Genomic DNA, 18104 nt, shown 5'->3' on the forward strand with positions numbered 1-18104 from the left:
GCAGTGCCAGTTTCACGCCCCTGTCGGTCTCACCCCCTTGCCAGCTCCCTTCTCCTTGCCAGGCTCTTGAGTTCCAAATTGCTGCTTTTCAAGCTGGTTTCACTGTAACAGCTTTTTATTTGGGGGTTCGGGGGGTCATCCATCTTCTCCATCCTTTCACACACTCCACAATGGTGCCACAGAGACAGAAAGAGAAGGAAATGGGGGGAAAACTATAGAACATAGAACATAAGTCTACAATAGTTTCTCTTGATTCATCATTGAATATGTTTGACAAAAATATCATGGTCTTTAGCATGCCAGTGAGAAATGAGAGAGGCGGTATTCCCAGTTTGTGGTGGCCCAAAGGGCCAAGCGCAAATAGACTGCAACCTCGGCATGTGAACTACGTGTGTAAGAATTTTTTTTTTCACCAGTTCAGATTATCCCATTCCACTCTAAGCCCATCTTTAGTTAAAAAGAAGTGAGTAGGCAAGTAAAATGACTGAATTACTTATGCTCTTAATTTAAGCACATCATTTTCATAATTGTGCTATAAATTACATTTTCCACTACATTGGCCACTGATGGATAATTAATTTTTGACTTTACCCTTTTCAATTTGAATTTGTTTGCAGAAAGTGCTGAATACAAATGTTTGCATTCTGCATGTTAAGAACAAGGAGGGCGGGCAAAACCGAGGTTTATTATTACATTTTTCAAACAATTATGATGAGAACATGGAAAGAAGGATAAACACTTTTGCAACCGAGCATATGTGCATATGTACATGTTTCTGCATGGACTTTAATTAGTGTGTGTGTCTGTGTCTGTGTGTATGTGTGTGGATGGTTTTAAGCATATAAATGTGTTTGTGTGTGTGCGTTCTGGATAGTATTTTTTGGGTGTACACCACAGTATTCTACTTTTTGACTGTAAATGTATGTGTGTATTTGTTTGTGTGCATGTGCGTGTAGTATGTTTGAAATTTTGTGTTTGCATGTTTTCATAAATTTGTGTGTGGGAAACACTGACTGAATTCATATCAACAATAGTGTGAAATTGTGTTTACTGCAATTTGTTGAGTTATATTGTTTTTGCTATCACTTTCAGTCATAGTCATAACCATGGATTGATGTAGACCCGTTCAATTTGGTCTGACATTAGCCTTGTTACAGAAGAATGCAGAAGACTGCTGGCAGCAATAAACACCATTGTTATTGCTAAATCAAAATCATTTATAATCATAACGGTTAGCATTCAGAGCCGAGCTAAACTGGGTCATTCAAAAGGCACAATTGTTACAGATCCAATAAATATGTCACATGGGTTAAAGCAACTGGTAAATAGCTGTGAATAGGTGTGAAATAGCTTTGCATTTTCCCCATTACGTTTGATGCTCTGTAGACATCTGTCATGTCCTATTTTGGGCTCATCCTTCTTATGGGTGGCTGGCCAACAGACGTGTAATATTTATGTGTTTTTCAGTGTTTTGGTTTGTTTGTTTTTATTTGTTTGTTATGTTTTAATAAGTATTATGTGCTGTATAAGAGCTTCAGATTTCTTCAGTAAGAAAAAAGAAAGGGCAATGTCATTCCTTCATAAGACATTTTTTGGCTTTTAGAAAAAAGATGAATCCAGTTTGTAATGATTTGGACAGTTCAGTTCAAATTCTGTGTGTGAAATCACACATGTGCACTCACACACTCACACACACATACAGGGCCCAATATGATGCCATAAAACAGTCCTATTGAACATGACTGTTTCAAAGAGGCTTAGGCTATTGTTATTTCTTACTTCTAAAACAGTATACTTTTGAAGTTAGTGTTGTATTAATTACTCAGAAAAGCACTTCTTTTAAAGTTTATATGCACTGTAAAGTATTTGTGGGAGGTAACCGCAACCTTACCACGGATTTGTGTCAAACACAAATGAACACAAACATCATACTTTTGATGCAGATTTGTGACGAAATTATGAAAGAAAACACTTTTGATACAGATTTGTGTCAAAATTATCAGTAATTGTCATTACTTATTCAAGTAAAACATTTCTAATTAAGAGAAAATAAATACATATTGCAAAGGGCAACTGGGTCGACATAGCTCAGGAGGTAAGAGCAACTGTCTGGCAGTTGGAGGGTTGCCAGTTCGATCCCCCGCCCTGGGAGTGTCGAAGTGTCCGTGAGCAAGACACCTAACCTCTAATTGCTCCCAATGAGCTGACTGGTACCTTGCATGGCAGCCTTTCACCATTGGTGTGTGAGTGTGTGTGTGAATGCGTGAATGAGAGGCATCAATTGTAAAGTGCTTTGGATAAAAGCGCTATATAAATGAAGTCCATTTACCAAAGAAAAATATTGATTTCAAAAGTAAAACTTAAGACTTTTGAGTGTAGAACAAAAAGGAAAAATATAGGAGTTTTTTTTTATATGCTTGTGCAAATGATCTGTTTTGTTTGATAGGTTTGACACAAATCAAAGCAGAGCAGTGATAAGCAATGTCGCCAAGTCATCTTCCCAGTGGGAAAGCTACCTCCACGCTACGTGACTACCTCCTACAGACGGAAAGTGACAGAGCGCATGCCGCTTTTCTCAGTGTGCTGTCCAGGTGGTTGTGAAGTCAAGTAATTACATTACAAACACTCACCCAGAGTGACTTACAGAAGTGGAGAACATCAGTGTTAGTCTCAGGAATATAAAACTCTGATATCACAAAGAAAATATTACTAGAGAGAATGAACTTATTGTTGTACATTGATACAAATGATACAAATATCTCAAAAGAAAGAAAGAAAATATAAATAGGATCATGGGGGCCATGGTGCAATAAGAGGAGTTGGGTCTTCAGTCTGTGTAGGAAGATGAACAGTGTTTCTGTTGTTCTTACTATAATAATAATGCTATTAGTAAGCAATACCAGCTCAAATGTGTGACATTCCCCTGTGAAAATAACATAAATTACTATTATCATTATGTTCATCGATTCAGCTCAGAACTTCATAAGCATCTGGTAACAGAAATAATATGGCACTCCAAAAATATGTCTGCTCCAGCTTAATTAATTTATGGCCACTACAATAGCTTCCATGCAAGAGTCCCTCGGCAAACTGTACTGGACTTTGGGGGTAAGGCTTTTATTTCATCTGAGCAAACATTGGTGAATTCTTTCTGCGTTCACCTCATGAGAAGACATCATTCACAAAAATGGAATGTGACTAATTTTTTTTAAAGGTAGGCCGAGTAAGAAAAAATCACTCACAGGTATGGAAGCCATGCTACAATGCAACATCTGTGTTCCTGTCCTGCGGTACAACCCCAGAAGGGGTTAATGTCTGACTGGAGTGGCGTTTCTGTAGATACAGAATCCAGTCAGGACGAAAAAAGAATAAAAGCTGAAAAAGAGCAGCATTATCATTTCACAAGACAAAAACAGAAGGCGACATATGCCCAGCACCATCCTTTAGTTTTGGACTCAAAAAATATTAATCAAAAAGCCTGCTCTCCCATGAGCTCTCAGCCATATGCCACTGGAAAATGTCACCAGTGAAAGACATATTAATTCACCAGTTTGAAAATTCCATTTGATATTCATGCTTTCCAAGTATTGTGACCCAGATTCACTGCAGTGGCCTCAGATCCTACCCGGTCCTGAGCAGCAGACAGCTGTTACCGTGTGTGTGTGTGTGTGTGTGTGTGTGTGCACGCATGTTCATGTTTTTGTGTTTAAACACTAGTCAAAAGAAGACTGAGCCAACCACAAAGGGACAATGATGAGAGGCATTTTATTAATGGCTGGAGCATTAGTACAGAAATGAAATGCTGGAGACTGGATAAACTAAGGACAGCATATGGGACCTCATTATGTTAACAAAACACATCTAGCCTACACATGCAAGAGCTGATGGATAAACAACAATGCTGCCTTTGGACAGTCAGAGACATTTTAAAAGATCGAATTCTGCAGTAGAAGTCTGTTAAATGATTGATTTGTTCCTCAGATCCCCATGTCCAGAGTGACCATGAGGGCTTGATTTGGCCAGCACTGTCTTGCAGACTGGTGGGTTATTGTTGGAATAGCCAAGGCACACCATCTTGTGCCAGATCACATCCCATCCCCCTGGGGACTTGATCCTCTGACCTATATTCCAATTCCCAACAGCCATGCCAGACTGCTGTTACACAGATGTATTAAACCTTATTTATCCATCATGTGGACAGCAACAAATGCATAGGCTTTTGAAAATGAAATTTTGTGTCAGATATGTGAGAACTTGAAAAACCTCCTGAATAAAAACTACTGCATTTATGCATTTAGAGTGACCAGACTGGCTCTGAAAAACAAAATACAAAATATTACAAAATCTTTACAACCTGTTTAATTCTGCTTTTACTATTTTGTAACAATATTATCAGAACTAAATTGGCTGAATTGTGGTTGTATAACCATGGTTGATGTAAATTATTTTGTTGATTGAAAGAATAAAATAATGGCATGTGTTATTAGAGGATTTTTAAAATGTATTTAGCATATACAGGACTGTGCAGCATTTCATGCACATATAGTATTGTCTTTAAAAGTCAAGGAATGGCTCACAAATCTATGTGTCTATCACTAATCTAGTGTTTACCTTGTAGGGTCAACTGCAGAATGCTTAGCTGTAGTTTAAATCTCTTAACTCTAGGACCACAGAACTGCATTACAACTGGATCATCTATCCAAATCTGTCAAATATAGATTAGCTGTTCCAGTTCCAGTACCTGAGGTTTAAACCCCAGCGAAGCACACTGTAATTGACTCGAAAACATCAGTAAAAACATTTTTCCGGCAAATTTCTGTGCAGTTCATACACAGTGAAATGTCCAGTTTTAATCCAACTCTTAACAGATCTGTTAAGAGTTGAATTAACACTGGACATTTTACTGTGTACTTAAAAGAAGAGATTTAAAAAAAAATAAAAATGATGGCCTCCCAAAAGGAGAACTGAAACTTTCTCAATCAAACACAGGGTCTTTCCGAAAACAAAGCTCAGGGTGGACCAGGTTTTTGTGACTTCATCGCAAGGAAAAAGTATCCTCATTCATATCCTTCCATCGTTCCTTTCTTAGTTGCGTACTTACATTAAAAGAAAAATGATACAAAAAACCTCAGAGTTCTAGTTCTAACCCTCACCCTTCTCCTTATTTCTGGCCATGCATAAGGGCCTAGTTTGGAGGACATAAGTGGCCCCATTGAGCCTTCCTTAGGCCACCAGTCGTGCAAGGCCAAAGAGTTCCAACAATCAACGTATTTAAGCCACCGTTTCCATAATCCCTGAGCCCATGGAGTCATGTCTCCTGCCAAAACAAAAAGAGAAAAGATTAACAGCAGACTGACTTAAGAGCCTGCGTTTTAGCTCACCCCCGGCCCTGGAAAGAAGAAACATCTCTCCCCTCTTTCTGTTATCAGCATGTTTACAACATGACCTCACCCTGCGAACCTACATGAATAGCACCGGAAGATCCATATCACTGCCTCGTCCCGCGGCACCTGTTTTGCCGTTAGGTACCCTTTCCCCTTACCTGCATGAGCCATGGCCTTTTGTGCATGGGCCCTTTTATTTCCCTGCTGCCTTTCAAAAGTGCCTGTTTCCAATGTGGAGAGGCTGAACCAAATATAAAAGACGGATTAACTCTGGCTGCCAAGTCATTACGTCAATTTCAATGTGGAGATTCCAGAAATGAAAGATCAACACACCCTGCCAGAATGAATGCGAATACACTATCAGTGGCTTTAGCTCTCGCAGTGGTCTGGTGATTTAAAAACAGACATATTATTTCTCCAATGTCAGTAAAAGATCACTTTATGTAAGTGCAGCTATGGTAGAGTGCAGTAGTCAGACTAAATTACAAAAGGTGTGAAATTAAAAAATTTGGAGTCCACTATTCTGCTGGAGGCCCATGATGAAAATGAATAAATAAATAATTAAATAGATAGATAAATAATCTATGCTATTGCTTAAAAAAGGGGGAAAATGCTACTGGATTCAGTAAACCTTTACTATTTAAATCTGTGAGACCCAGACATTCTGAGTAACAGTATAAAATGTCTAAAGATATGTTGTCCAAATATGTTGCTAAAATATAGTATAGGGCCTCAGGAACTGGGAAATGTTGTTCTAAACTGAATGGCGAACCGAATGGGGAAAATGGTGTCTCTAGAATGCCTGAAAAGCAATGTTGCATTTTTGCAACACAGGGTCTCACAGGGTTAAATAGTAGTGACAATTTTGTCCAACCAAATGATTCCCTTATTGATCAAAATTAATGTTCCATTAATTTTGGCAATATTGTATGGTTTATTTCATTGTTGTCTGTACAGTACACTACTTTAACAATTGCACTCCAGGGTGAGTTGTATATCTTACCATATACTTTACATTTTTGTTAAATTAATAATTAAGCTCTTATAGGATTTACACTTTATGTAGTATAAAGTTAAACAGTCCTATATCCTGAAAAAATTCAGGTTCAGTACCTTGCTCAGGGGAACGATTACAGTTAATCTGCAGCCTTTGGTTTAGAATCACAGTTCCATAATCCTTATACTACACTACTGCCTTGCCGCATTGTCCATCATATGGCTGTATATGTAACGGAAACAGCTCAGGATAGAGGACCTCATTCTCAGGTATAGCAGAAGTCACCCAGCTAGGAATTGAACTGATGACCTCTTGGGGAAAAGCCCTGACTCTATGACTTCTACATCACAGTACACAGCTGTTTTCAGGTGCATTTCAAAGTGGTGAAAATGTCTTGTTGGGGAATCCTCAGAGATCGTGAAAGGTAATTCTCAATGAGATACTTCCGTTAATATCCTGTCTGGGAACCAGAGTCTACATCTAAGCTCCCTACAGCCCTTAGATTATGCCCGTCAGGAGATTTTGGACTGAGTGAAAATTGCATTGCGGGTCTGTAGACTATCAGCCCCAAGCCTCGCAACCCAGGTTCTACAGCATTAGACTATGGGTCACAGATTGCCCACTATGGTGATCACCCCGCAAGTGTCGCACACTTTGCCAAAGCATCCTTTATCAGATGTGTGACAGGTATGTCGGGGTTCATTACCCGTATCCAGGTAAAGCAAGCCTTCTCAGAGGTACAATATCAAATTCCATCTCCTGTCTGGAACTTTCTGTATTTATCAATGGCACTTTTGTGGTCATCAGCTCTTAAATTTCACCCTGCAAAGCTGCGTGAAAAGATGGGGATAATGATGTGTCCTCGTGTGTCGTAGCACGCTGACATGGAGGTTATCTCGGCTTTGGAGAGCTGTAGAAGTGATCTTTCACCTATAAGCATGGTCTCACCTAGTAGGGCAACAAAGGCAGGATGAGAAAATAATGCCATGATGGATTTAAGCTTTTGTTCTTTTAAAGTGCACTTATTTATAGCGATTATGATCCGCAATCCTATTTTTGATCATTTTAAAGTTATGTGCCACAAGACAAACATCTTGGTTGAGCTTCAATATGTCTTTGTGACACAAGCTTCCACAAGCACAAGCTTCCCTGCAGGGATTGTTTAATTTAAGTGCTATGACCCTTTGTCCTTATGGTTGATTTATGAATTTTAAAAATGATTGTGTGCTTTTCCGGCCTTCTCAGTTACATTGTGACCAGTTACAACATTTTATTACAAATACTGGGTTAGATTTAATTATTTTCTTCACCAAAAATGTTTGGTGCATCATTCCTCTCTGGTTTGCCAAACTCACCGGTGTATCTGTGAATCAAATTTTAATACAAGTGTTGATTGAATCCTTGCCAATGTGTCAAAGAGAGCAATTGCTCTTAAATAAAAAATTGCTCTTGAATTAAGGAAAAAAGGTTGAGCAATTATATTATCCTGCTTTAGCCTGCAGTCAGCAGTTTTCAGTAGTTTGTCTTTCTGTTTTCCTGCCGATACAGTGATGCGGAGGTGTGAAAAGTCCATTCCGTGTCAGAGAAGGGAAGTTTCCTCCCTCCTCCCCGCCCCCCCCCCCCAAAGCAACGATAATGCACTGCTTCGATTGTTCTCCGCACGATCCTGCTAAATAGATCCAGGATGTGTTGTGTTGTTGTTGTTGTGTTTTTCCTCTCTGGAACAATGGGATCCTGGGATGTGGTCCCATAACAGGCGTACCTATTCCCCACACCTACACCCCTAACCGCTCTTCTGAGTTCTCCTCTTCCTTATCTGGGCCGATCCCACATCCACCCCATTGTCCCAGGTCAGTCAGCACGCGCCGAGATATGGCGAGCTCAAACATGCTCAACCCGCTGACCTGGAGGACTGCCAGGACGTTACATGCTCAGAGAAATAAAGTACAAGTCCCAGGTCACGACCTTGCAGGTTAATTAAAATTTTATGTCATAAACAAGCGCAACTGAAGAACAGACTACTGCTGTGAACATTTATGTACACTTCAAAAAAAAGTTTAGTTAGTTCAGCAAACAGTGAAGTCCATGTCTTTATAATGCTTTCACTGTGTTAGCTTATAAAAAAAGGCAGCACTTGCATTTATTTATAAGTCAATGTGTAAGAACAAATGTTGATGGAATCCGTAAGGCATTCATCTTGCTTGCATCAGGGAAGGTACCGTTTGAGCATTCACCAAGCATGATTGTGAGAAGGTACAATTAAGTTATTTCATATATTGCCATAAATTGCATTAAATTTCATATAATGGGATTGGTGAGTAATAGAGTTACTGGGTTGAAAGTCTTTGGTATATCTCTGTGCGCGTGTACGAGTCCCTGTATGAGTCCCATTTCCTTTGTTAGATGAGGCAAATGTGAGTACTTGTCAAACTCCCCCCCCCCCCCCCCCCCCCCCCCCCCCAGCTGCGGGCAGGAAACCGGAAGTCACGAGGTGGCCCGTGTCGTCCGGCCCTAGCCCCTTGGTTGAGGAAGCTCACCTCAGTGTCGGCTCTTTGTGGGCTGCTAATCGGCACTTCCTGGCGGCCGGCAGGGGGGTGGTGGGTCCCGGCATGGGGTGCGGAGCATGAGGCAGGTGGGGACTCCGGAAAGTTCTGGAAATGGCAGATAACAAGCTCCCACTCCCACATCTGAAATACTGTAGGTATGCCAACTCTCCCTGTCCACAAGTTCCCTGGTGTGCAGCCTCTTTCTCAGCCATGCCCATCAACTTACTCACTCCCCCCTCACCTCAAGCCTCCCATGCCCAAAAGAACAGAGGCCTATCTCTTGTTTCTCTGTAAGGTCATGATGAGACACCCTCCAAAGTAAAAAACAGGCTATACTACAGCGATAACCTGGATAGCCACTTAGCTTTAAACATTGTATTTTATTATTTTGCTTAGACTACTGAGGATTGCATACCATGGCATTTTAAACATCTGTTTGTCCCATCAGTGGTACAGTAGGGTATGAGGCTCAGGCCTGCCTGGAGTTAATCAGCTTTTGTCCATAATTTTGTTGTTTTCCTTATTTTTTCCTTTAATAACAATTCAACACGTTCATCGATCACCAATAAACTTGTTAAACTGTTTGTGATTTTTAAAAACCTAACATTTATTTAAACTCCTGAGATCTACTTTGCCGCCGGTGATGAAAAATGGGGGATATGGTATGTAATGTTTAACAACTTTTCTCTCATTTCACGTAGAAACTTATTTTACTGTTTTGCACTGTGAAGCTAAGCTCTGTGGCTACAAGAACTGGCCCCTGCTTCGTTTCTAAACCAGTCTGAAATTTCTCTATCAGTTTTTTAGGCTTCTCTGTCCATTTGCCCATGTTACAGTCTCCTAACATGAATCTGTGATAAAATAACAGACAGATTTTGTACTGAAAAAAATTATATGCAAGACCTGATGTGGATTATACTAAACAGCAAAAATCTGAGGGCTCCCCAAAATGGAAAAAATAGGCCTAGATCTATCAGTGCTAAACATGTTAAATTTAACATCAACCAAAAGTTAAGGACATTTGTTGATTGAATCTGGTTTGGCGTTATTATCCAAGGCATGTAAAAAGTGATATAAAAGTGAAATAATTTGGACCATTTCTTTGGCTTAGTGGAATACTGTGCACCTTCTTAGCAAAGCAGAAGAGGAAAAAAGAAAATAGAGAATGTCTGCTTTTCAAATAAGAACACCCAGCTCCTGACAGCTCCATAAAGCCCACGTTTCACTTGTGTCGTTAGGGTTACGCGAGTTTCAAAGCTGATGTTTCACTTAGCATCCTTCACATCTCCTCCACCCAAACCCAGCATGACATCGCTATATCTGCACAGGAGTGCTTAGGCAGTAATTAGAAGCCTGGTATCCCTCCCTCCTGAATTGTGCCCTACAGAATCTGTCCTTCCAGCTGCGCCGTTCTTTTCAAATCGAAACGTATTTTGTGGCTATCTGGGAAAACTGCCCCCCCTACGGACCCCTCTTCTCATATTCAAGTCATTCTTTGAAGAATCTCAGTGGATGAGTCCTTATATGTGTTTAAATATTAAGGCTATTTGAGTGCTCGTGGAGTAGAATCCTTCCCAGAAGCGCTAGCTGAGAACCTTGTAGACACCAAGTACAGCAGTTACTTTCAGGCAGTGATTTATGCCAGTAAAGAATCTCAGTTGGGTGTCAGCGCTTTGTTTCCTGTTCGCATACGTGACATGTGAGTGTGTTTATTTAATAACTATTGTTAAGTTATTTCAGTCTTCTATTTTTTTAACAAAGCACTCCTGGTTAAGCTTTTGCTGTATGTCTGCATGCGATGTAGCAGATGATGTTTCCCTGCTCTTCCTGTTCTTAAGTGGATAAAACAAATATTTACTAAAAAAACAGACAAGTGAATGACCAGACGCTTACAAAGTTTCCTTAATTAGTTAGTTCTGTGTGTATTACTGCCACTAACTTTTAAAATGAATAATATCCCAGTGTACAGCATTATTCTCCAATCAATGTTGCCTGCATGATTGTTGTAGCCCAGTAAATATTTTCTCTAATGTACAGTACATGCACTATAGGTCTTGCCTTGAGAACTCCTTCATGTTACTGATTGATGAAATAGCGAATATAAGTAACGTTCATCTCTGCTTTTGGCAAAGGGGAACCTCTGGGTTTTTTTCTAGATAAGTCCTCTGTAAAGCATGTAGGACCCAGGCGTGAAAACTAACTGTATTCCACTCCCCTTTGAATACACATGTTCCACTCCAGTCATTTCTCAGCTGCCCAAAGTCATTATGTCTCTGCTTCTCAGGGTACACCTCTGTAAATGTCAGACAGGAATACATTTTATTTGAACAGATAGGGTTGCTGCAAATGGGTGGTGGGGGAGGGAAAAACTAAAGCAAAAATGGGCTGAATAGAACGGAAAAAATGTTCTTTTTTCCTCTGTGTGTTTTCGGCTAATATGATTTGTTGAACAAATTGTGCCATTAATCTGGTCTGTGTTTGACAGAGTGAGTGAGAACAGGGGAGGAAAATAAGTGCGGAGGAGCCTTCAGACACATGCTAGGATCCAGGGCCTGCACTCTTTCAGGCTCACATTTATTACTTCTGGAGGTGCTGGGGAGGGGGGGGGGGTGACCTGGAGGGGCTGCCTGCTCTGAGCTGTGAACATCAGCCCCTCCTGCTTCACCTTAGTGACAGATGGGTCTAGGGTCTGACGTGCTGGTGGCATCTTGAAGCCACCTCTTTGGGTCACTCATGGGAGAACCAGGGCGGTTGCTTGGAGAGCCTGTGCTGGATTAGCAGATGACTGCCCAGCTCAAAAGCACCCACCCGAGTTATACTATGGCAGTGGGGGCATAATCATCTGTGAGAGACATAGGTCTGCAATCAAACCTGCCATATTTAAACATATTTAGGAAAAGGTGGTTGGGAGAATGAGGTTACATCAACTCCATTATGCCAATCACTTTTGTGAACTAATCAAAATATTTTTTCTTGCAAATTGCAAATCAAATAAGTTAAGATTTAAAGTTTAAAACTGTGTTTGGGGAAAAAATGGCCAAACTAAAAGTGAACTGTCAGCTAAAGAAGAAAATGGATGTCTGTGAATGAATCCTGGCCAGTCTCAGAGCTGATTGTAAAAATGGATGATGTGGGAAAACATTAAATATGGCAACATTACTAGGCTATGGCTAAGCAAAATAATAAAAAATAAAAAATGTCAGAAAAACATCAGAGTACAGGAGCTGTACTCCTTGAACAAATCATGAGAACACTCTAATATGAAAATTGCTGCTTATAATATTCAATCTTTTTAAATTTTATTTTAATAAGTGCACATTACAGCTGTTTCCACCCCTCTGTGAATCACTTCACCAAATTGTGTTCTCTTTCCTTGTTTGTTTGTGCCAATGTCAGGTGGAGGTGAGATGGCTCCGCCCTGCCTCTCCAGTGATTGATAGCCTTGGTGCGTATTAATTAGGCCGTAATAACAGGGAGAACGTGTTGTTTGTGAGTGTCACGGGAAGGGGGAAAAAGATGAAGAGGCAGGATTGGGGGAAAGTGTAAAAAGGAAAAGACATTCGTTGGGCTGTGGGTCTCAGGAACGTGGCCCAGGCAGATGTGGTTCGGGCCAGTACAGGCAATACGGGCGGGGGGGGGGGGGGGGGGGGGGGGATGGGGCAATAGACGCACGCTGGCAGCCGTCTTTCTGAGCAATTAATCAGACACACAGAGGAATGTCTTCTCCCCCAGATGGGGCAGCTGTCCAAAAAAGGCAAAGAAAAATAAGCAGGCTAATTAATTCTTCTCAGCACTGGGCAATTAGATAAATGGCCGGAAAAATAAACGATGTCACCTTTGGCCGGGCATTAGACTTCCAATACATTAATGCATGTGAACATAATTTTAGAGAAAAGACATATTTTACAGCATGGGCTACAGGGGAAATTAAAGTGAGAGACAAAGGGAGAAACCCGCCATATAGGTTAATGAATGATTAGAAAGGATGTAAGTGGGTTCAAGCCTTATAATAACTTTAAATGTTTCTCACTTTAAAATAAAATAGGGCATCTGCCAGTCACTAGATACTAAACTACAGTAGCTTCTGTACCCCTCCTAGAGAACCAGCATCTATCAATAAGGTGAAATATATCAATAAGGTGATATATTTGTCTTTCCTCATTTCAGTTTGAAAGAAATGCGGTGCCTCTAATGATCTCCGAAACCACTTGAAGAGGCTGGGGCGGGCGATTTGCTTGACGCCTCAGTGGAAGACATTTTGCTTTTGGATGGAATTAATAAGGCAGGAAATTGCATTAACACCCTCTATACTCAAAAGTCCAAACATAAGGTAATCAGACGAAGCGAACCTCCCCCCTGTACCCGAGGTTCACGTTTCTAATTAGCAAAATCCAAACGGCACTTACTGTAAGCAGTCACACGCTTTACATGCCATGCAACTGCTCGGCACTTTACTTGCATGCATCACCCCAGGCGGATAGATTTTCTAATTTGGTTATTGTTTGCTTGGATCGTGCGTAATTGTATGATGATGAGCAGGATGGGACTGGGGGTATGCATGCACATTAAACTCCTCTCCTGCACTGTTCTATGGAAGGAGACATTTTTATGCGGTATAATGCATCTCCAGGACATCCTATCTGCTGTTGGATTGAAACTTGCAAGGAATGAACTAGTTTACATGCAGATTTATTTTTGTACAGTAACACTCTTTCATATTGGGCAAGTTAACCCAGCAGCAAACTGTTATGCAGATGAATTATCACAGCACCATGCAGAATGGCAGCGCATGACAGCCAATAGAAACCTTTGCTTTAGGGACAGCTCACTTTTGCAGTATCAGTGTGAAACTGAGATATTTTATATATAAGATCAAACAAGTGATTGTAGAGTGATTTAAATTAAGCGCTTAAGTGCTGAAACACTCTTGAAGCACCAGACACAGTCCACAGTGAAAGAGAGCCAAGGCTTAAATTATCATCTGAAAGGCTGAATCTCCTGCAGCACATGATGCCCATCACTGCTTTGCAACACCGCTTCACGTTCCTTTTCTTCTTGGTTCAGATGGAAGTTTCAGCTCAGCACAACAAGGCAAGATATTATTTATCGAGACAATTAAATAGCAGACATTATATTCACAGTGCCTAAAGGGCAAATGATCTATCTTCGTGTAGTTTATGTGGTCACGTTTTAATTTAAGGGCCTGTTTAGTTTGTTAAATTTTTTGCGTACAATCTATTTATAGAGCTGGATATTTACTGAAGCAATTCAGGTTAAGCACCTTGCTTAAGTGTACAATGGCAGAGTCCCATCTGGGAGTTGAACCTACAACATTAAAACTACACTGTCAGTTGTCCAGTGAAAAAGAGTCATTGGTGAACAGGAGTGTATCAGCACTCCTTTTATGGGTACAAGAAGTCATTGTGGGAATGCAAGAGCACAGTGAATTGGGGATTCATAATGGGAGAAAAAAATATGTGGTTGTAGAGGTAAAAGTACAGAGGTAGGTAGCATTATAAATTATACTTTATAAAGCAATTTTAGCCTCTGTTCATCATTGTCACCAAATGTATGTATGTGACAAAATGATATATCATAGTGGTTTATCTTATAGGTTATCGTATACCTTAAATTAACTAAGTGGCTACCCTCCAACATTCCAGCCCTCACCTGACATTAATGCAGCTTTGATATGATCATGTGGTGCTCGATTCAGCCCCATATCACAGCCGTTCAGGGGTTAGGGTTAGGGTTAGGGTTAGTCTGATGCAATGATACTACTGCATCCAGATCTGCCTGCTTTGGGAACTGCAATCCCTGCCTGGGACTCCTCACAGGCCCATTTGATCATCTACTCCTTTCTTTTCTCTCTGTCTTTCTTCCCTTTATCCTTTACCTCACACAGAATGCAGAGTATGATGTGGGCTAATGTCCAACTTGGGGGACGGTGTAAGATTGACATGAATAATTGAAGTGGCATCAATCGTAATCCCAGGTCACGAGGCTCAAAGAAAATCGATTCTCTGCACTGGGAACGCTCGCTCCTTTGCGCTGCCTGTGTCCCCTTTACTTCACTAGAGTATGGAGTCACATCTAATTCAACTTTAAAGATGCACAAATCCCCACCAGCGTTTGAGGGACACTATGGGCCAGTGCGAGGCTTCTTCCCTCACCTTTATCGCCAACAGATTAGAGCTTCAAACAGTGGGATTCATAGAAGGAAAGTTCTTCCCATGGTGCAACAGTTCCTGTGAAGCATAGACAGGATCCTACTAACACTGGGCAAATGAGTGCATTAATAAATCATTATTTTTTAGTATGTATACACAGTAAAATGCAAAAATATTGGTGCAGTTATACAAATTGTATTGTTTTGGCTCTGTACTCCAGCACATTGGATTTGAAGGGGAAAAAAAATAATTTGAGGTTCAAGTACAGACTGTCAGCTTTAATTTAAGGGTATATATAGTACTTCCATATGAAGTCATCTGTGTAGGACATACTGCTTTATATATATATATATATGTATGTATATATATATATAATCCCCCCATTTCAGTGAGACTTGCTCAGACTTTTTGGGGGCCATATGTTAAAAAAATCTGTGGTAAGTTATACCTTATAAAATTTCTGCAGTCAAAAGGGCACCATTGCTGTCACAGGGGAGGGGGCATATGCTTCATCTTATGTTGGTGTCTATCTGTGCCCATGCCAGCCCCATTTTAGCAGAGCAAAAGTAATGGGACAAATTAACACAATCTGAAAGTCCTCATATTTAGTATTTGGTTACAAATCATTTGTAGTCAATGACTGCTTGAACTCTGTAACCCATATACTTCACCAGATGCTGGGTATCTTCCCTGGTCATACTCTCCAGGCCTGTTCTAGAATTCCTGTTTGTTACTGGGGCATTTTGCCTTCAGTCCTGTTTTCAGCATATGAAATGCATGTTCAGTTAGAATCAGATTGGGTGACTTGGTCTGTCTGGAATTTTCCTGCTTTTGGCTTTGCAAAACAACTTAGTTGCATTAGCAGAATGTTTGGGATTATTATGTTGCTGTATGAAGCGCTGTCCAATGAATTTGGAGGCATTTGTGTAAACTTGAGCAGATTAGATGCATCTGCACACTTCAGAATTCATGCAGCTATCAGCAGTCACTTCATCAATGATGACTAGTGAGCCATTTCCAGTGGCAGCCATACATGCCCAAGCCATAACACTACCTGTACAATGTTACACAGAGAAGAGGGGGTTGCTTAGGATCAACAGCAGTTTCTTTCTCCGCACTTTCCTCTTTCCATTACTTTGGTCCATAAGACTTCCACAGAATACTGTATTTTTTTCAATGTAGCAAGCTTTAACCAGGCAGTTCTTTTCTCAGGTCTTACCAGTGGTTTGCTTCTTGTGGTGAACCCTCTGATGTAAGCCGGTGTAGTCTTCTCTTTTCGATAGTCTTTCACATATCTATGCCTACATCCTGGAGAGTGTCCTTTATCTATTTGACCATTGAAAATTGTTTTTTTCTTCAAAATTGAAAGTATTTTTTGGTTATCCACTTCTGTGGTCTACCAGGTAATTCTTGCTTCCTATAAATGTATCAAACATTTGATTTCAGCCTCATGATGGTCTGCCTTACTGGCATGATTTAAAATATGTAATGCGCGAACATAAAAAAAAATATTCCTCTTGTAAGCAACAAGTGTGACGAGTTGTTTGATTCAATTGAGTTTTATCACTATTAATGTTAATCCTGCAGGATTCAAAGTTCAATGTGATTTACAGTATCTTCTAAGATGGACAATTGACTGCATTATAAGAGACATATTTCAAGTTGTGAGTGCCGTTCTATTGCATGCCCCATAGCGATACTTTACATTTCTCATTCTTGCCGTACACTGCACAATACAGCAACTAGAGTCCAGGAAACCTGTGTTTACCTGTAGGCTAGTTGACATTAACCCTTTTTATCATATAAAATCTAAAATATAGCCCTCTCTTTAAGAAAATGTATAAAAATCGTAGTTTTAGTAGAACTGATTTTTGATATTCAGTTAGTTAATTTCGCGATCGAAAATAATGAATCTTAAGATTCTGATCATAATGATTGTTAAAATGAAGTTTAACATACCCAGGGTTTCTTTGCGTTAGCTGACTTCACAAAACCTAACAACCGTAATCAGACTTAACTGGTATCAGGTGATTATTAAGTTACTAAGTGAACACGGGCTTGGTTAATCAAGCTCTGTGTGCATTCCCATAAAAGTGGCAGTGTCAGCAAAAATGAGCCTATAGTGGTACAGTGGACTGTACTTGAGCAGTGTGTTTCTCACCTGAGGAAAAAAGACTGATATGGACAGAAATAACATGACTTAACATAATGATGAGACCAGGCCATTCAGCCCAACAATGTTTGCCATTTTCCTGACTAAATTAGTGCTCTGATTACCTATAGACTAGATAGTATCTAATGGACAGATATGAAGAACATAAAACTGCCAACAAAGCCAGGAATGAGGATTTGAAAAAGATTGCTAATTGTGTAAATTCATTAGTTAATACCTTATCTACCTTACCACTACTAACAACACTTTCAAAATTTGTGCTAGTTTATTTATACTGTGACAACTGCTCATTCTAGAGCTCCTAAACCTTACACTTGATACAGGATATTAAAAATATTGCCTGAAGCAATCATATGTTTTTTCATAAACTTGATAATTGTACGACTTAAGCCACTGTCCCATAAATAAGTTAAGTAGATATGGATGTGTAGAGTTCAATAAGCCTGCATATGTACTGTATTCCCTCCGTTGACAATATACATCTTCCGTATAGTGTATCCATGGAGAAATCCAATGGACTAATGTGATCTCAAAATAATCTTTGCCTCTCTTGACCTTACTAGCATCAGTGCTACTGACAAAAAAGTTCCTGGACAGCCCTGATAGTTGGAGCAACAATAATGCTATACTTTCACTAATAACTTTCTTCTTCTTCTTCTTCTTCTTCTTCTTATTATTATTATTATTAGTTGGAGTAGTGGTAGCAGCAGTAGCATTTGTAGCTCCCTTCTGGAACATTTCCCACAGATTACCCGGTATTACTGCTGTGCCACTGCTAACTGGCATCCAGCATAACCACAGTGAGAGCCAAACAAAACTTTAACCCTTGGCTTT

The 18104-nt window shown here is 40.1% G+C and overlaps 1 long non-coding RNA gene across 1 annotated transcript; it reads right to left on the reverse strand.

The window, feature by feature from the left end:
* Nucleotides 1–8920: 8920 nt before the first annotated feature.
* On the reverse strand, nt 8921–16672 carry LOC135256105 (uncharacterized). The gene is made up of 3 exons (XR_010330377.1): nt 16317–16672; nt 15101–15175; nt 8921–9032 (listed from the first exon to the last, which is right to left on the reverse strand). It is a non-coding gene; the product is annotated as an uncharacterized LOC135256105 (long non-coding RNA).
* Between the last annotated feature and the right edge of the window lie 1432 nt (nt 16673–18104).

Source organism: Anguilla rostrata, chromosome 5 (assembly GCF_018555375.3).
Source record: "Anguilla rostrata isolate EN2019 chromosome 5, ASM1855537v3, whole genome shotgun sequence".
Classification (NCBI taxonomy): Eukaryota; Metazoa; Chordata; class Actinopteri; order Anguilliformes; family Anguillidae; genus Anguilla; species Anguilla rostrata.